The sequence below is a fragment of the Zeugodacus cucurbitae genome, chromosome 6, assembly GCF_028554725.1.
Source record: "Zeugodacus cucurbitae isolate PBARC_wt_2022May chromosome 6, idZeuCucr1.2, whole genome shotgun sequence".
Classification (NCBI taxonomy): domain Eukaryota; kingdom Metazoa; phylum Arthropoda; class Insecta; order Diptera; family Tephritidae; genus Zeugodacus; species Zeugodacus cucurbitae.
Genome location: NC_071671.1, coordinates 68,035,999 through 68,057,005, shown reverse-complemented (window position 1 = coordinate 68,057,005; position 21,007 = coordinate 68,035,999). Strand labels below are relative to the sequence as shown.

The following is a 21,007-nucleotide window of genomic DNA, read 5'->3' as shown; positions in this document are numbered from 1 at the left end:
TGCGTTGGTAAATATGAAAAACGTGCGCGTAAACTCGTGCCGCTAAACATATTTTTGAAAAATGTTGCACGTTGCGCTTATCGACAGCTGCCGAAAATATAAAATCTGCTGAACGAAAATAAATAAATAAAAAACTGCTGAATTATTGCCCGGAAAGCTACTTGAGTTTTGTTTGCTACATTCTTTTTTATTTTTTATTTTCGTAGCTTTTGTTGTTTTGCTTTTGGTAACTTGCTTGCTGGCTGCTGGCTGCTGGTTTTTGGCCATTTGTAAACAAAATTTTCAGCAATTTATTGCATTGCAACATGTTGAAGGGTAATACACCGCGGCACACACACACAACCACATACACATGTAATCAACCGCTATACAAACACAACAAGGCGATCGTGTAAACACTAACACACACATACACATACACACAAACATAGTGGCAGTTGAAGGAAGTGGCAGTAGCCGCAGTTAACGCAACCATTCCCAACTTTTACTCAATCACTCAAATGTCGGCACAATCACTCAACCAACGAGTCCCTCAACATTACACAGCTACACTCGTGTGTGTGTTCGTATGTACAGTGCTGCATAAGTACAAACTTGTGTATGTAAATGACATAAAAACGTGTATGGATGACTTGACAGCATGCCTTGTGGTGGTACTCGACCGCTCTTTTGATTATTGCTGTGAGTTTGGTTTGTTTATATCACATACATACATACGTGTGTACATACGTACTCCGTACGTTTACGCACAAGTGCAAACATCATTAAATTTGTGTCTACAGTGGAGACTCGTTGAGTGGAACTTATGTATGTTACTTATACATTTTCTTTCAAAAGTTTAGTCGAAGTATGAGGCATGTTGTCAAGTGTTTAAAATTAATTACTTTGAATAGAAAAAGTTGATTTTTTATTTCTTTGGTTTTAGACTGGCAGGGTCATGGAGAAACATTTTTATATCCAGTGAAAAAATATAAATTTTCTAAATAGAATAATAGTATAGCTCTAAGTTTAGGGATTTAATCTATTCAATCATCGGTGCATTCAATTTAAAATAATTCAGTTGACTTTTTTCTAAGATCTGTTTCCACTTTGAGCGAAATGAATACCAAAAGCTTACAATGCTTCCACGATAGATTCACTTTAATAGCCTTTAGATCAGTTATACTATATATTGATGTTATAAGGCAGCTGAGCCATAATAACTCTGCGAGACTAGTTCAAAATGTCCTGATTATCGCCTCTCTCGCCAGTCGATCCAGTATTACGACAAGTATAATAGAATAGCTTTGAACTCCAAAAGAAGCTTTTTGAGCCCGAACCTCTAAAAATCTTGTGTGTTTCTAAAAAATAATCTGAATTTTCGTTTTTTTAAGAATTTTTATCCTATCGTCTACATTAATACTGACGCCACCAAAATAGTTCCCAGTCGATATTATTCACTTATGGCAGCGCTTCTTCTAATCGTCGAAACACTTCTCACATTCGATTTTTAGTATAACCTATAGATCTTTAAGCGATTTCTCGCATGCTTATAAGACGACGACCCTTTAAAATTCTCTAATTTTTTGAAAGAGGAAAAGTTCATATGGAGTCATGTGTTTTGCGAATATGGATGATCATCGCTCGGATCATCGTTACAGTATGTATATGAACTCAATAAAAGAAATTAACAAGTGGACTTTTGGGACAAAAAAAAAATGCCGTTATTTTTGAACACATCTCAGATACCTCAGATACCTCTTCGGATGTTAATGAAAGTTTAAAAGGTTTTTCGAACCTCTACCTCTAAAAATTGTTACAAAAGACTATTGAAATTCATCCTGTATATATATCTTAAGAAAACCTCAGCCATCTCCTTCATTATATTACCTTCCTATAAAGTTTACTTAAACTACTGATATCTTGGATATTTTCAGATTTTTCGACCTTTCAATCATTTGAAACAAGTCAATGAGTAAAAAACTCAGTGTGCCTTTCTTAGCATTAAACAAATTTCAAATGTTTCTTCCCTCACCCACATACACTAAAATAACAATGCCCTTGGTTTTTCAAGCTTTCACATTTAGAGCTCGCATTAATTGCTAAAATTGTGGTGTCACAATTTACACCGACTGATGCTGTCAAGTGAATTTTGATTTTAATGAAACCGCATATACCCACCTCACACCTCGTACCACACACTCACACTCGACTGAAATACCTTTTACAGCAGTTTGACACACAGTTCATATAGGACACTCTCCCTCTCTCAGTCATCAGCATAGGCACAATTTTATATGAATACGTGTGTGTGTGTGTGTGTGTTTGGCTGTGTGTCCTTTTGCTGTCCTTATTCTTGTGGCACTTTGACGTCGCCGCTGTGCACTTTGCAAGAAATAATGGTTAATTATGACGAGTAGACATATGCACACGTGACATATGAACTGCCATAAAGACCGTCATGTAAGCCAGTACGTGTATATGTATGCGTGTGTGTATGTGAACCTGAGCGTATGTGTGCGTGATTATTCAACCACATTTCTTTTAATATTGTGCGACACGCTGGCTGGCTGGCTGGCGGCGCTGTTGCACACCTTTGCAGACATTAGTCACAAATTTACGCATTTGTGGGCTTACCCACATCGCTACAAATCAAGTGAGTTTATTTTTTGTAAGGATATAGGATGAAGCCGTGAATACGCTGCAGACGGAATATCTATGATGTGGTGATATGTCAAAGTGTTTTCTGTCGACTTTAGCTATGATGCTTTGATTGGTAGAAAAAAAATCTGGGTTATTTTATTTTTACTTTAACATTCTTAAAGCTCACTCTTAAAAGTGGTGTTTGACAGTAAACGATGAGGTTCGAATATGTTGGTGGAAACAACTTAAATGCTCCACTTAACTTAAGTAGACTTAAGTACTTATCATATATTATATTACCACAGCTATATATTTCAAGTTAGTGGCTATACAACTCGAAATAACGGTCGCTTGACTATAGCTCAACTGAAACTTTGTTCAATATACATTCTAAAAATAGTCGATTATGGAAGATCTTTTATACTTGAAAAAATTAGATTCTTCATTGGAAGACTACCGTGTCAAAATCACTAGTTGGTGAACAAAATTCTTGGTGAATTTACCACTTACGAACTGTGTTCAAAAATTAACGGGAATTTTCGTATTTAAAAAAATGTATTAAGTCGTCTTTATTACTATTGTAGCCTTCAAATCTTCATTCGTCGAAACACGTCTCAAACTCGATTTTTGGGATATCCTTTGTCTCTTTGAGTGGTTTCTCTATGCTTGTAAAACGTCGGCTCTTTAAGGTTCTCTTTATTTTTGGAAAAAGTTACACGGTGCCAATGTCTGTCGAACATGCAGGCTGGGGCATCGCTTTAGTATTGTTTTTGGTCAAGAATTCACGAACAAGCAACAAAATACAAGCTTTTATCTATGATCCGTGTATGGCCAACTAGCCTTAAAATCTTACATTTATATGCCCAAAGATTCATAAGTTAAGTTACTCTAAACCCTATACTACACAACATTACTTCTCTCAGACTTCAACAAGAAGGCAAGAGCAATTTGCAAAATTCCTGCTGTAAAGACTTTCATATTTTCGCGCGCGCGCTCACTATGACAATTGTGGCACCAATCCGTGTGACAGCGCCATCGTTAGAGACGGCGGTCGTATAAAGAACACCGCAAGACTTCTTGGGAGCTCACTTGTGTTATTAATTAATGAAGCCCCATTAAATAGACTCCTAGAACCCCACAAAGGCACACACACGCTCAGGCTTTCAGACACACACAGTCACACAAAGCCACTTGAGGCCACTCAAATACAACAAAGTGGAACTATACTATTGCTAGCGCAAAGTGTGCGCCATGAAGTGCTGCGCCATATGTGCACCGTGCTCCTGGCAGGCGTACGACGCCGCCACCGCTGCTATAACACGTACACATATTAATAGCACAAGCGAGTCTACAATTCATATATAGGTAGCCATAGACTTACAGCGCTCTTCGCTTCTCGGGTAGTGCGCTCGCAAGACGAGTACTGGCAGTCAAGTCATGTTTGACATTTTGGCGCGCGTTTAGTCCTTCAGTCAGCCATATTTGCCACCGACATGTTCACAGGAGCTCGACGGGGAGGGGGACACTTCACTCGCAGTTGTAGCGAATGTTATTATACCGTTATGCATGTGCCTCTACCACTGTGACGCGCATTCTCAAGGAGTTGTTATCCTTTTTTTGCTGCGAGCGCTTTCAAACTGTATCTATTTCTTCGCTACAAATAGAGCTTTCCGCGTGCGCTGCACTTGCGAATATTACAAGCAATTAGAGCGCCACAGCAGCGAAAGTGTGGTGACGCAGTGCGCGGACATGGCAGCTGTTGCTATAAGGCAGCGACAAGTGGCGGGGGCGCCGGGGGTGGAGGAGGTGTTTTTAAATTTAACAGAAAGCACTTTACAAGCGCACTCGCACTCGCACTGTGACCCGACTAACGAATGTGTGCGTTGGTAAAGGGCGACATGTGAAATGTGAAATGCGAAAGACAAATCGACAATAGATGAAGCGCGTAACTATTACAAAGGGTGCATATTTAAAGCGCACAACTTGTTGACGCTGCGTATGCGGGCATGAGAGGAAGGCATAAGAACACCCACACACAAACATGTAGTTGGGGCCAGCAAGCACTTATTGCAAACTATTTTGCATTTTTGCACTTTATGCTTGTACAAGCGTTAGATACAAGTGGCGCACACGCTCATCTAATGACTGTCGCCCGGCTCGGTAATGGGTATTGATTGTATTTGGCATACAAATAGCAAAAGGTAAATACAGCGAAGAGCAACAAGCAACCAGCAGCAAGCAAATAGAACACACTGTGCAATCCATTAAAAATTCGCATACTTGTCTCAGTCCAAAGCAAAGCAACGCGTGCCAGCTGTGAGTGAGGCGACAAGGCGGGTACACCATGGCGTATACTTGGCACATTAGCAAAGTGATTTGCATATGAGCATAAGTCCAAGCCAACACCCAGCGAAAAATATTGAAACGTAGTTGCTTGAGGGTACCAGCGGGCACTGTTGAAGCAAACACAATACCAATAGTGGCGTTGTAAAGTTGGCTGCGTTTCAAGCATGCTTATATTGATAGTTAAGGCTTAAATTTACGAGTCAATATAAATAGTGGCAGTGTAGTGCCAATATGCCAATATCTCGGCGTTGCAAACTGCAATAACGAAATAACTTCTGTGTATGCGCGTCAAGTGCGAGATTAAATTTCAATGCTAAAATACTGATAGCAGCTCGATAAGTTGGGCACTTTAAAAATGCGCCACTTTAAAAAGTTACACTATGTGAAAGCGTGAGCCACTCCAGCTCCAAGTGTGCACCAACTTTAGTTAGTGTGTTGAGGGATGGGGGGTTAACGCTGCAGTGGCGCTTCTGCTTACACTACAATTATTTACAACTTACGCACTTAAATTCCACAGAAAAGCTGTGGAAAAATACACAAGTTGGAAGAAATACTCTTTTCTGTTGAATTGCAATTTTTTATTGTAGAGTTTGTAGTGCTCATCTTTAAGTTCGTATGTCTGCTGAATAAGCACAACAAGCAAGAAGCAAGTTCGAAAAATAATCCTCAAAACATTTACGAAAAACCCGTTAGGAATCAAAAGAGGAGTGCTACACGAGAGAGAGAGAGAGAGAGAGAGAGAGAGAAAGATAGAAAAAGAGAGTGAACGCAAAAACATCTCATATACTGAATTTCCGATCTGGAGATCGCTGTTGAGTCGCAATAATATCGATCACTTTTTGAAGCGTGTGATTAGTGATGATGAAAAGTAGGCCACTTACGACAACGTCAAGTGAAAAGGTCAAGGTTGAGTGGCGGTGAGCCGAGGCAAAAGGTGACCAAGAACCAGGATTGACTGTCAGAACGGTTTTGCGAAGTGTTTGGTGGGATTGGCATCATTTTCTACTATGAGCTGACCAACTTGAACTTGATGGTGATGAAGTGGCCTTAGAAGAGTGCCAAACTCTTAATTCTGAACTGTACTGTCTACAATTACACCATCTGAAATGAGCAATCGCCCAGAGGAGGACAGCTTTGGCCAATAGGAGAGAAACTGTGTTCCATTAAAACAACGCTAGGTCACAGACATCGGTAGTGTACCGCCAGAACTTTCGGGAGCTTGGTTAGTATGTTCTTATGCATACACCTTATATTTCTATCCTGGTACCAAGTGATTCCTACATGTTCCTGACTATGGCACATGATTTTGCTGATGACAAATTCGCCTCGAGAGTTGCATTGTGAAATTACCCTCAAAGTGCCGCTCAAAGTGGTCCCTCCAACGTAGTGGAGGCCTTCCCCTTCCTCGGCTTCCTCCGGCGGGTACTGCATCGAACACTTTCAGAGCTGGAGTGTTTGCGTCCATTCGGACAACATGACCAAGCCAGCGTAGCCGCTGTCTTTTTATTCGCTGAACTATGTCAATGTCGTCGTATAACTCGTACAGCTCATCGTCCATCGTCTGCGGTATTCGCCGTTGCCAATGTTCTGAAGATCATAAATCTTGCGCAAAATTTTCCTCTCGAAAACTTCTAGTGTCGTCTCATCTGATGTTGACATCGTCCAAGCTTCTGAACCATAAAGCAGGATGGGAACAATAAGCGACATGAGGAGTTTGATTTTGGTTCGTCGAGAGAGGACTTTACTTTTCAATTGCCTACTCAGACAAAAGTAACATTTCCTATACTTATTAATAATCTTAGAGTCAATGCTTATTTCAGTCTAGAAAAAGCTCTAATACAACCCATTGACCATTCGATGATGGATTAAAACTAGTCATGGCCTCTACTAAACACGACAAATGAGAACTGAAACTTAAGCGGAGAAGCGTTGGATTTGAGCCAGCTGAACTTTAACTTGAGTTATTTTCTAATATTACTGCCATATGCTCAGTTCCATTTGGATTTACAGTATCTAAACAACAAACCCGCTTTTATTTTTGAACAACAACCATTAGAGAACAGCTGGAATGATGACATTACAAATAATTAATCTTCTTCTAAGTGGTCAGCACTAATCCTCGGCAAGTAGATAATTCCATACTAATTGGGAAGTTCAAAATAGTGACTTGACTTTAGCACCAAAGGTCAACATAATTATAAAATATGCAAACTAATGCCGAATCATGCTCTACAAAGGTAGTTTTCCAAATGGGAAATCAAATAAATACAATACCAAACGTAAGTGGAGTGAGTATTTGAACTAATATTAATTGGAAGTTATGTAAGTAGCTAAGTGAATTTAATAAGAAATTATTTCTCAAACGAGCACAAATTAATTTCTCTTGCTAAGCGACGATTTACTGCCGTAACAATTGGTTGCTCGAGAGCTCAAAGCTGGCATATGTGCTTCAAACGTCCATTTGTATCAACAATAAACGAGTTATGTAACGTATGTATGTATGTACCTATATACCATACATGACTTACGAAATATTATTAATAAATATTAGATTTATTTCACCACTGGGAATATGACACCCACCGGGACTGAACAATAACAGGACTTGCGAATGGACAGACAATCGACACAAATAGACAGTTTGGCTGACAGGAAAACAAATAGTCATTGATGTGTGCATACAAACAAACATACATACATACGTACATATGTCAATACTTTTATATATTTCGCGAATCACAAATTTTGTTTGTTTTTTCTTTTTTTTCATAGCTGTTGTTGCGTGTGTTTCCCATTGTATGCTTTGTAAATATGAGCATGTAACGGTGTAAATCATGTACGAAGGTGTGTTTGTGTTTTCACCAAATGAACGAAATTTCATGAAATCAGTCGCGAATGGGTGAAAGCTAGTGTAGTTTTCACCGTTGTGCAAAGATGAAAGGCTTTTTATTCATTTTTGTTAAATAAATACTATTTTGCTGCTGATAATTAGTGGAATTTCCTAAAATATATTACATCATTACATGTGCCGAATTTAGCGCCGATTATTGAATGAAAAGCTTGCTTAATTAACCTCAAAATGTTTTACGTAAACACATATGTTTTAATTGATTTATAGTCGACTGAATGCATTTTCTGGGTGTTTAGTGAAATCAGCTTAAATGTTCAAAACAAAATTTGATGGAGGAATGAATTTATGAGAAAGCTGTGCAAGATATTATTAAGCTCTTTTGAAAAAGCTCTATTCTAAACCTTATAAAGAGTTTGTGTAGTGTAGTGGCACCTTTCGTAAATGCTGTTTCGATGAATGAAGTAAAATGGCTGTGATATAGTATTCAGTGCTCAGCTTAAATACCGACACTTTTCATCGAAATGTGCTTTCGTTGCTGTATTAGGTCTACAACTTTGCTTCCGCCGTTTTTTACACGGTTACAAATGTCGATGAGCCTCAGCCGCACTTTTCTTAGAATTAGAAAAGAAAAGCAAAATTTCTCACAAATTTCGAGAATTCGGCTCAAAAAGTGACGTTTTCAGTTGAGAATAAGTTTGGGATGCAAACAGATCTCTACAAATATTTTTTTGGGTTAATGTTGACACAAATTTATTATTCGCATTATTGATTCTTATTTTGCAGTATACGTACTATATTATTCTATAAAGAAACTTCCTCAAGAGTATGGTGCTCAATCATTGATCTCAAATCTAAAAGTCTATAGATTTTTTGAAAGTCACACTACTTTGAAAGCTCTCATAAAGGTAAATTAAACTAATTTTAGTTTTAGATACTACAGATAATCTGGTATAATCGCTCTTTTTACTTTAAGTAAATTATTACCAATTTTCTGTAGGCTGGTAATATTGTGACGAGTTCCTCGCGAAGGTCTTGATCTAACTGCTTATAATATAGCATTGCCTCAGAAACTAAAGCCTATACTTACAAGCATACGAGAAATCGTTGAAAGAGTCAAAGGCTATCCCAAAAATCAAGTTAAAGAAATGTTTCGACGATTGGTAGAAGCTCTGATTTAAGTGTAGAATATCGAATGGCGACCAATTTGAAGGCGAATTTAGACGAATGAAATTTTTTCTTTTTAAAGAAAAATTCCCGTTACTTTTTGAACACACCTCGTACTGTAGAATCTGGATTTCTTTTGGTCCATAACTAATTGGATTAGAAGTATTTTTAAATAAAATAAATTTAAAATTCCATGGATTGAAACCAAATCATGAAAACCTAGAAAGAATTTCTTTAAACTTAAAACATTATATAAATCCAATATAACCTATGCTCCAGAAATTTGTGAATTGTCTGACTTTTATGAATATTCATTCGTTCCCAATGGCAATAGCGGTACTTTAACACCCTTTCTATAACATTTATCATTATATTTTATTACGAGAAGCCTTATGCCTTTTCGTTAACTGGGTTATGGGCTGTGCGTTCGCATATCAACAATCGTTAGTATGTTGACGTTGATGGCGAGGATTATGATGTTGATGGAATCACAATTTTTACGATTGTGTTTTTTTCGGTATATTTTTATTTTGGCGCTGAAAAGTAATTTGAGCAAGTACATTCCTAGAAACATAAATATGTATGTATGTATGTATATAAAGGTGTGCGTATATGCAAATATGCCAAAAAAAGAAGGTGTACAGACATAATACATATGAAATAAATAACACGTGTGTGTGAGTGTGTGAGTGTATGTGTGTAGTTATGACAATTGTGCTCACTCGAAAGTAGTTAAATATAAGTTGCTATGGAAATTTCGCAATTCTTTCTTTCTTTCTTTTTTTAGCATTCGGTGCTATAAATTTCTTCATGTTTATAGCTGACTGTTGGACATTTCATTTCTAAAATGTTTATACACCATCCGTTAACTGGATGCTATGGCAATCTGCAGATTTAAAGGCGCCGAAGTATTTGCGTATATATTTTATATACATATATCTGGAATGGAGACATACTAATTATGTGTGTATATTAATATAAATGTACAGTTAGTCGCATAGTGAAACTAGCACACGTGCCTTAATACTCCTGTCTATCAGCCTATTTTATGAAGGTGCACTAGACACATACTAGTCTCACACTTGGTAACATAACTATTACTGTATACATATATGTAATTTGTATGTGTGCGCATAGTATTTACTGCCATTCCTCAGCTGGTTGTGGCGTTTGTGCTAATTTATGTGCTCATGTTAATTGACAGCTTAATTTCCTTGACAAATGCGATTTGCGGCTCCTTTTGAGGTGCTTTTGTTGAAACATGCCCACAAAGCGAGTGGCGAGTGCGCGCAGAGCAACGCCGCAGACAGCGCTGTGAATGCACAAGCAAAACCAAAGAAAAGAAAATAATATGAAGAATAGGAACTTAAGTGGAAACTAAAGCTAAAGTAAAAGCAATAGAACCGCAACCGAGCTGCGTGTCTGAGACTACTTTTGTGGCTGAATGCACACAGGGTGTAGAAAGTAAAATTATAAACCCAACACGTACCCGCCTTCGTAGGCCGCCCGCAGTGTACGTGTGTGTGTAGGTGAGAGCATGTGCGTGTGTGTGTTAGTGCGTCGCGTCTGCAAAAGATGGGCAAAGTTTTTGTCATAGACCAAGACCAACCGCAGCGCCTCACACCTACAGCGCGCCTATCACTACAAATTACTTTAATACCCTTTGACGCGAACAAACAAACACATAAACACCGTCTTCAACGCACACCGACACTCTCACGCCCAACACATTAGTTGTCAATATAATTCTCAGTTTGTGTTTTCCTTCTTACTTAAGTATGTACAATCTCGTGTTGTTGTTATTGTTGCTCTTTATTTATATTTACTCTTTCTCTCTGTTGTGTTGTATTTTGCGTTGTGTTCTAAGCGCATATGTCCTAAAGGGGCTGGTTCGACGACAAACAGTGTAATGTCAACGATAAGAATCTCGGGAAATCGACACCCACCTTGAAAACATGAAAAAGTTACGGTAAGAAAGGAGAACAAACACACACTTTTATTCGCTCACTGACTTTGGCAAGTGAGCGCTTTGTATGACTGTGTGTGTGTTTAAGCTATTCTATTTTTTTCAAGTTTCAAATTCAAGCATATGTCTGCTGTGTATTTGTGCATCGCCTTTTGGCCTTTCTCTTCCTGTTTCACTTTCCACAACACTCGCAACACTTGTACAGCAATTTGCGTTTCCGCTTTACACGAGGTTGAAGGCGCAAATCCTTTTGTGAGAATTTATTCTGACAAGTATTTAATTTAGAGTTTCCTTTAAAAATGCCAACAAGGATTACAAGTGCCACAACCGCCTTCAAATATTCTTTACGCTGGAATGATACCACTAGCGATCTAGTAGTTGTGCAGAAATATGCCAAAATTTACAAGTGAGAAATGTCAATTCTGAGAAATACTTTAAGTTCCTATTAGAAGACAAAATTTTAAGACGAATTTCTGACAAGAAATTTGCAAAAATATTTACAAACTTTATTACATATGTATATCTGAATTTAGATATAAGGCTTCACCAAGTGAAAACAAGTTATTATGTCTGTTCAACTGACGAGTGAAGTTGGAGAATGAGTCTGAAAAGTCTTTCGGAAGAATTTTTGTATTTTAATATACAGTGGAACTTCTCTAACTCCAATCACCATTATTCACAAAAAAAACTTTGAGTTATAGAAATTTTCATTAAAACATAAATATTTCAAAAAGCTGTAAAATATAGATTTACCCACAGTTTTAATTGTTTACTTCACGAAAAGTTTTATTTAAATACATTAAATCATTGTTTTTTTATAATTTTGTTTGTTGCAGTTTGCTTCTGTTTGGCTCTTGACGTCTGTATCTCATGCCTTTGTTACACGATTTATGAAATCTATAAGTGCAATATCATTTTATTGTTCGCCTCCATACGAATATAGAATTGTTAAAATTGTTCCTTGATAGTAAAATTTTAAATTTTTGGTCGAAAAGTTCGATTTATGGAAGGAAATTTGTATGAAATTTGACTTCTATTGCCAATTTAAAAGTTCGAGTTATGGAGAACTTCGACTTATAGAAGTTCGAGTTAAGGAAGTTTCACTGTATTTATTTAAATATATTTAAAAATTTTATTAAATTTAAATATTAATTAATTTATAAATATTTTTTTATTAAATAATATGAACAGATTACCACATTATAACCTTAATTTGCCATATTTCAAATTTCCAAATATAATTTTAAATATAATTTTAAATTAAGGAATTGATTTACTACGACTGAGTAAATGCTATGTTGGGCAAAAATTACTCAGAAATGGTTTTTCTGCTGGTGATTCATAAATTTCAAGGACGTTGCATGGATTTTCCACTAAAATGAGGCAATATAAATAACTATTTATGAAGCGAAGTATTTAGTTATTTATGAGATTTAAAAAGATAATAAAAAGTCTATAAATAAAGAAAGACATAATAAAAATGTGAATGATAAATATCCCACCAACATAAATACAAAGGAAATTGCCGATGCTGTATGAGTTTGCATTCAACAAAGGAAGAGTAAGGATTAGAAAAGCATAATATACATACATGGTGCATTTGAAAAATTAAGAGCATTTGAAAAACTAAGAGCAGGTTCGGAGAGACCAATTATATTTTTTTTTTGTTTTTTATTAGGTTGATAGACATGCCCCGAAGTACGATAAAATTTTTAACTGAATTCATTGCCTACTTTGTCTGTAGCAGCCGCTAATGTTAGACGTGTTTTATGAACTTGGTGATTTTCGTTTGTGAAAAGCTCACTTTTCAATGCTTGTTCATGAATTCTTGGCCAAAAACAATATTGTAACGATGCCCCAGCTACATGCACATGAGTCCGTGTGACTTTTTCCTATTTACTGATATAATGGGCAACTTAAAGGGTCGTCGTTGTACAAGCATATCAGAAATCGCTGAAAGTGCTAAAAGCTATTCCAAAAATCGAATTTGAGAAGAGTTTCGACGAAGAAGTGCTGTCATAAGTGCATAATACCGAATGGAGACTCGTTTAAAAGCGACAATATCAATGTAAACGAAACGAATAACGAATAATAAGAAAAAAAATGAAATTTCCATTTACATTTACATTTTTACCATTAACAAACCTCGTATATATGTATATAATACAAGTTTTTATATATTCTTCTACTGACTTCAGTTATAGATGAAATAATGGGCCTAATCATTGAATCCGTTTCGATCGAAAAATGGTTCGATTCGATCGAAAAAATCATTGAAACCGTAAAATTTCGTATCGAAAATAAAATTTACGATCACATAGAACTCACTTACCGACTCGAGAAAATACATTCCGCTGCTAATAGATGTCGCTAATTACGAAATCATTGAATCCGCAAAATCGAAAATTTTGGTCGGAATCTATCCGTTGGTGAATGAGTTGTGGAAATGTAAAATAAATAAAAAATTTGGAAGTTTTTATGTAAATAATTACTGATGACGGTCTAAATTATGTTTTAAACGGATATTTTAGAGCTAAGAGACAAAAACAGACTAAAAAAAATAAATTCAAGATGTTTGAAAGCGATATAAAGTTGCCCCCTCGAAATAGCGATGGAATTTTTGAAAGAGCCTCCGGCGAATTAAATATTTTTTGGAAGAAATTTCATAATAGTTAAAGGTCAGATTTAATGTTTTTTGTACAAAGCAAAAATATTTATTTTAAGCATAGACACTTTATCAAATTTGTTGCATTTGTCGCTAAAGATCGATAAAACAGTTTACGTTCTAACTTTGTGGTAAAGCAGTTTATCGACGGAATCAATGATTGCATGAACATTTTCGATCGAAAATCTTTATCGTATCGAAATCGATTTCGCTGCGGATTCAATGATTAGGCCCAATATATTTTTTTTTTAATATCCAACGGTCATCAAAGCTATACATAATTTGTAATGAGATGAGTTTGATGAATTGAAATTCCCAGCTTTCTATACTCTTAAGGATATAAAAGGGTCTAAGAGTATACATTTTCATGTTCATGGCATTATGATTGGAAATTATATACGTTCTCTATATACATTCATATAGAAATGTATGTATGTATAGCAAACAAATTTTATATACATATTTCGAAATTTGTTAAATTTTTTAATTGAGTTATTATACACTTTACATTGAATATTTATCCCTCAATAAATTCAGGAATGTTGTCGCGTTAACAGATTCATATAAAAATTCGTTGCAGTAAAAGCTTTTATGTGATTCTAAATACATGTGATTGATAATAAAATCAAGTCTTAAATTTTGCTTTGTAATTTTTGATACTTAAAACTATTATTTATGATTTTCTAAACAAATAATTTAAAATTAAAATATTGATTGAATGTATCTGTAAGTATACGAGTATATCGTATATAATATTATACTTGCATATGTAGGCGTATTGCTAATATAGTTTAGAAATTGTTCTAAGCCAATTTGTGGCTTTATCTTTTATAGCGCCATAAATTTGATATGCCTCCTACGATTAATTATAATTTATTTTTTTGCCATAAATAATCGTCAATATGTGCGCAAATTGATTTTCATTAAATGATTGAATGTGCATTTTGAAATTTTTAAGAATCCAAAAATTAGTAGCCTTTGTACATACATATGTATATACACCTGATGCACATTTTGTTTTGGAAATTATTTTTAAGATTTTATAATAAACTAGCTGTGGCCGCGATTTCGTCCGCGTGGAATAGTGATTTTGGGCTTCGTCTTTATCTTCGTCCGCATTAATTTCTGTTATCAAAGAACTTCTGCGTAAATTATATTTTTTGTTTTATTTTCTGGTGGCAGAAGAACATATTGATTTTCTCCGCAACCTGATCTTGACAACGCGACATATAGTAATTGGCAATCTTAAAAAAAAAGCAAAAGCAATCTTTGCGTAAATCGATCCCCACGTGTTTAAATGTTTGCCGCTGCCATTTATTAATTGTAACGGCAAAAGATAGCTTATTGAAAATGGAAATTGAATTCTTTTAAAATTAAAAGGTATATCATTTGGGATCATCGGGGTGCGAGGTATAAGTACTGTTTGCCAACCGCTGGACCAGTCAAAACTATTGCAACGATCACGTTATTGCGAAGAAATTTGACTTTAAGTCGGGTCCAGTTGCATAAATTAGGTGATTTCAGATTTCTAAGTAAAATTATTGGGGCGCCTATTTTAAGCTTAAGGGAATGTGGAGGAAGGCTACTTGGGTTCAAAGAATGTAGAAACTCCTGTGGGTGATGGACCACATCTTCTTGATCCATCACATTATCAATAGATGTGTATGTGACTATATCTCCTTCAAGTTTATTTAAAATTATGTCATTAATTTCGTCTACGCTACTGTTTCTCGCCGCCAATATTGCCCTTTGACACATCCATTGGTGATCTTTATTTTCTATTTCGCTGATGTCAGGGTAAACTTTTAATATTAAATCCACAATGTTACCTACTCTTACTCCTAAATCGAGGTCAATTCCAATTTTATTTTGAAAATGAGGTATTTTCCCGTCTACTAAAAGTAATTTTGAAGGGAAAGTTATACTACCTCCCCCCAAATGGGCTCGCATATTTGTCGATAATTTTAAAATATTTACAAACTTCCATAGTGGAGAACTTTTAAGGTAAGACTTTACAATGTCTGCTCTAGTTCCCCTTACTATTACGGGTAAAGTCCCCAGCAAACATAACAGTAATCCCATCAATGATTTTATCACAGCTTCTAAGATCTCTAAGAGTTCTGTCTAGAGCTTCTACGCTACTGCTAAGGCTAGCTGTCCCTCAGACCTTACTTTTGCGAATATGAGATTGTAATGAATATTGTGCCGATCCCACCGGCGTCCAGCGTCCAGCGTCCAAAAAAAATCATCCTTCATTGAAACGAACACTTTGCAGAATACCATAATACGCTGTCACCTGGTCATTAACTATTCTTGGTTCATTTTAAATAATATACTCATTTAATTCATTTATATCATATGGTTTTCGCAATGCTACTTCTAACGGGTCCAAAAGCGAATAATTTCTTTGATGCAGGAAGCCCAAAATCAGTTAGGGATTTGTCGCAAATCTCATGAATTTTATCTTCTATTATGATTAGTCCATCATTGTATACATAACTTTTGTGTATCTTGAACCGCTTTCGCAGCGCAAGGAACGGAAGCCCTCAAAGATAAATAATTTCCCCGTTTTTTTACACATTTACCACTGTTTCATATTGATCGCAGCGTGATGCTATATAGCCTATAGCCTTCCTCGGTAAATGGACTATCCAACACAAAAAGAATGATTCAATTCGAACCAGTAGTTTCGGAGATTAGCGCGTTCAAACAAACAAACAAACAAACTCTTCAGCTTTATAATATTAGTATAGATTTTCGACAGTTTTACATGTCAAAATCCATTAACTTAACCTAATTGAATTAAATATGTTATTGTTATTATAATTCACAACTGTTTGCATATTATATTATACTTGTTTTAGTTGTCTTCTACATTTCTCTATAATGGTTATATATTTGTACATACGTTTGCATTGTCTTTCAAGCGCACTCAAGATTCGCTTTTCTTTCATGTACAGCATGAAATGATATAAAGAACTGTTATTAATGTTTAGACAGCTGCAGTGAAGTTTTTAATTGTTTTTTTTTTTTTTTTATTTAGCTGCTTGCAGATATGTTATATATTTTTTAATATTTTATTTCTATATAAAATGTTTATTATTAATTTTCTATTTCATTTCCATAAATTTAATTTATGAAATTCTTTTTTAAAAATTCATTAAACTAGCCGTTCTATACATACGTTTACTAACGACCGTGCACAAGTCACAAATCAGAAGTTGCAAGCACATATATTATACATATACATATGTATATATGCGCGTGTTTTTTTGCACTTATTTGCTTATGCTTGTATATTTATGGTGTGTCTGTATGTATTAGCAGCAACGTATGTGTTTTTAAATATTGCAACTGTAGCAAAAATATACACAATTAGTGCGAATTTTCTTTCAACACAATTTCAGCCATGTTTTTGCAATTTTCTCAAGACTTTCAGTATTTAACAATACATATATGACTGTCTCCGTACTTATATGACTGTCACACACAATGTCTTTTGTAATAATAATTGCATATTTTACACTTTTTACTATGCACTTGCACTTTGCGAATCACTTAAAACTTGATTTTTTTTAATTTCAAAGAAATTTTGCACCGTGTGGCAAAATGGACATACGCAAAGGGGAGACATGCGTTTAAATGGCTGAAATGCTAAATGTAAAATCTCACGTAATAATATTGACGTTGAAATTACTGAAATCCCAAAAGAAAATGGGATTAGCCGCCAACAATCGAGTTGGGTTATGACCGCCAAGCGATTGAGTGAGTGTGTGCCGCCGATAGACGCTGCCTTTTTGTGGTTTAATAAATTTGTATTATTATGGTTGCTGAATTTTCAACACATTATTAGCTATTGTAACTATATGTGTATGTATGTGAATATATACTTATGTGTGACATATACATGATTTTTTGCCATTGTTGCTTTCAGCATTTAGCCAACAATTGATTAACACGTTCCAAAGGCACACTTGAATGGCATTAACTTGCACACATGCAATGGGAATAAATAAATAAGAAGAATGCGCTTATATACAAATATATACATATGTACATATGTGTGTGCATGCAGCCAACGAGCAGCTACTCAATCACGAAATAAACATTTTCCAAAGCATTTATTTTAATTGGGAGAAATTGCAATATTTCTATTATATTTAAGTGGATTTTAATTGAATGGATATTGCCTGGCGCTTTGGTTATTGTTGTGGTTGATATTTTTGTTGTTGCTGTTCAAATCACTAATTTGAGCCTACCATATAATGATTTAATTTTTCCCATACACACAGCCACACATACACGCACTCATGCAAAATATATAGACACGCATATAAGTATGTAAATCAATTCAAATCATTAACGGTAACGGTGATATTTCGTTTCGCACCTTTTTGAAATAATAATTAAAAATTGTTTATACACGCAAAAACGACGTACTTCAATATTTAGTGCCGTTTTTAATACCGTTTTTTTACACTAGAGATAGAGGTACAACACTTTCCAAATTTTGTTTTGATTTTTTTCTTCTTTTAATTGTTATTATTATTGCTATTTTTGTTGTTATTTCATATGAATTTTCATATTTGTTTCTTTATTGGATTTATTTATATTTTTGCAAATTATATTTATTTTTAACTAGATATTGGCGTTGCAGTATTCTATATATACATATATTATGCTTTTTAATTAGTGAGTAAACACAACAAAAAAATTAAGAAGCGTAGCGCCGCTGTGCTTTTCTCCGCTAAACTTTGCAAATCATCAGTCGACACCGGTTGTTGTTTTACTACTGTTGAGTGAGATTTTCGCAAACGAAAACGAAAATTAAAACGATAACGAAATTGAAAATGAAACAACAACTACAGTGGTATGGAATTCCGTTGTTGTACACACACGCGCACAAGAGCGGCGCGCCACCACTCATTCAACCACCCACTAAGAAGAACTGTGTGCTACAGCTAGTAAATAATGCCTGCCTCCAAGTGGGGGTATGTGTGTGTATGTGTGTATTTGCGCAGCCGAAGCCATGCACTCACACACAGAGTGGAGCGTGAAGAGTGGAGGAGAGTCGAGTAGCGAGAATAGAACGGCAAATAGCACTCAGCGGTGGCGTCGTCGCTGCATCACGCAACAGCAACATTTACGAAGGTACACGACGAAGTGGGGGTGTGTGACGAAGGCCGGAACGGAGTGCGCGCCAAAGCAGAGCGTCATTAAAAGCGTCAATGGGATAGTAGTAGAAACGTAGCAACAGCAGAAATAACAAAAACAACAGCAACAACAAAATACAACAATAATATTACAAAAAACAGCAACAAGAAAGAACAACAATAACAAAAAAATCAACAATTGTAGCAGCAACACAAACTAACTGAGAAGAAAGCGTCGGGAGCAGCAACAACAACAATGCAGTACAAACTTGGTACACAACATACAGTCTATATAGTCTAACAATAACAACTAGTGCGTTTTGTCTATAAATACAAGTGTTGAGTGGGTGATGTGACGAGACAATGCAGACGCTATACGGCAAGAGAAAATCACCAGAAGCACATTAGGAGCACTCAAGCAGGAGGCAGTTTGGCATGGCATGCCATGGCAGAGCAAAGCATTCAGTTAGTCATTCATGCAGATGACTATGCCACCACGATTTTATGTAAGGTGCATACTCGTATAATAACTAAGTACTTACGACTGTATTAGAGTTGCCACTTGCATACAATTCTCCAATATTTGTCGAAAAACTTCAATTGTTATATTTTAAGGTTATGTTTTGTTTGAAGATCAAATGAATTTGTTCGTTATTCTTAGGTTTTCGAGAAGAGTAGTTCCAGTTTACATGTATAGGAGCTTCGGGGTTCAGTCTCTCTTACAAGTAAGAAACACTTTCAAAATCTTAAAAAAAAATTAGTAGTGGTAAGGTATACTTTAAGTCTATCATTTATGTGGCTTAAAATACCAAACGCTTGAGCACTGAATTTTTACAGGCACTGTGTTCCAGAATATTAAAATATTTCACGTGTAATTCAATTGCAGATCCATTCCACTGTGCTCTAGAGCTGCTTACCGCCTTTCAAAATTATGAATGTATTCGCTGATCTGAACTGAAGCGCAAAAGGAAATTTAGGAAACTCATTTTCCTGCTGTTGCTGCTACTACAGTTGGAGCGTGTACTATGCTCTAGAGACGTATAAAGGTAAAATTGAAGCAACAATAAATAACAGCGACACCTAGCATTACAGCAATGCTTGGTGCACCCCATTTCGAACCTACCCCGCTTTGAGGAAGGAAGAGACAAACGCACCTCCGCGCTACACTTGAGAACGGAACACTATGCGGGTGGTTGGCAAACCAAGGTAGATGGACACATTGGGTTACGATGAAAAGCACTCAATTGAGCTGAGTACTCAACAGCGACGCACACTCATTTGCGGTTGCCAGAACATTTGCGGAGCACAGTCGGTGAGCAAGTGAAGTTACATGCCGTGTGTTCGGAACGTGCTCAAAAAGCAACAGTTAATGCCCTTAACGGTAAAAGCGCTGATGAACATTAGTGCATGACGATGAGCGACGGCGAGGGTGAGAGCGTAACAAGCGGTTGCAGGGTCAACTGACGCGCGCTGTACGAGTACTTGTGGCACGCTCCTAATGTGTGGGAATGCGGGCAGATGACACTCGAAGAGAGTGCTGTTTATTTATTTATTTATTTTTTTTTACTTTGCTTCAATTATATTCCGACAAGCCTATGAAGCACACATATGGGGACTGTTGAAAGGCACCCCTTGAGGTTGCTTGATTTGATGTTCAAGGAAAGCTCATTATCATGTTGCGTACACTCTGTGTGTGCTTCGTGACGACTTTTTAGATGATGATGGTGTTGTTGTTGTATGTTGCTTATGTTGCTCATTTTTGTTGTTTTATCATCAACGATTTTGTGGATGTTGCCGCGCGATAGCATGAGTTGATGACAAAGATAATTGTGCGTTGGAAAATGTAAATGCCGTTGTTTGTTTAGGTGCGCGCGGGGTCGCCGGGAGGGAATGTGAGTGAGTGTGCGAGCCTTTGTTAGGCACTCGGAAGAATGACAGGCACAGATAGGCAAATATTTGAGTTCAATGAATTTAGACAAGCCATCAAGAAAACACATATCAACTGGTTCGGTTGATGGAAAGCCTAGTTGCTCGGGAATACCCCGCACCCGTTCGAGGAGTGAAATATTTATTTATAGGCCAACTCGAAATGTGTTTTAAGCCAAAGACAATGGGCTAATTATAATTACATGGAAATATTCAATGAATTTGTTTGTAAAATTTTGAGAGAATGAGTATTGAATAAAAACAAAGAACTCTTGATAGAATAGTAAATAATAAAATTTAATTTAATAACAATT

At 36.1% G+C, this 21,007-nt stretch overlaps 1 protein-coding gene across 2 annotated transcripts in view; it reads right to left on the bottom strand.

The window, feature by feature from the left end:
* Positions 1 to 18,415, bottom strand: part of LOC105212158 (potassium voltage-gated channel subfamily KQT member 4) — a 51,954-nt gene extending 33,539 nt beyond the window's left edge. Inside the window, exon 1 of one of the 2 annotated variants that reach the window (XM_011183983.3) lies at positions 18,005 to 18,415. The gene's annotated coding sequence lies outside the window, so the exon portion shown is untranslated. The remainder of the gene's footprint in view (positions 1 to 18,004) is intronic. The other variant, XM_029040128.2, reaches the window with a different exon arrangement.
* Between the last annotated feature and the right edge of the window lie 2,592 nt (positions 18,416 to 21,007).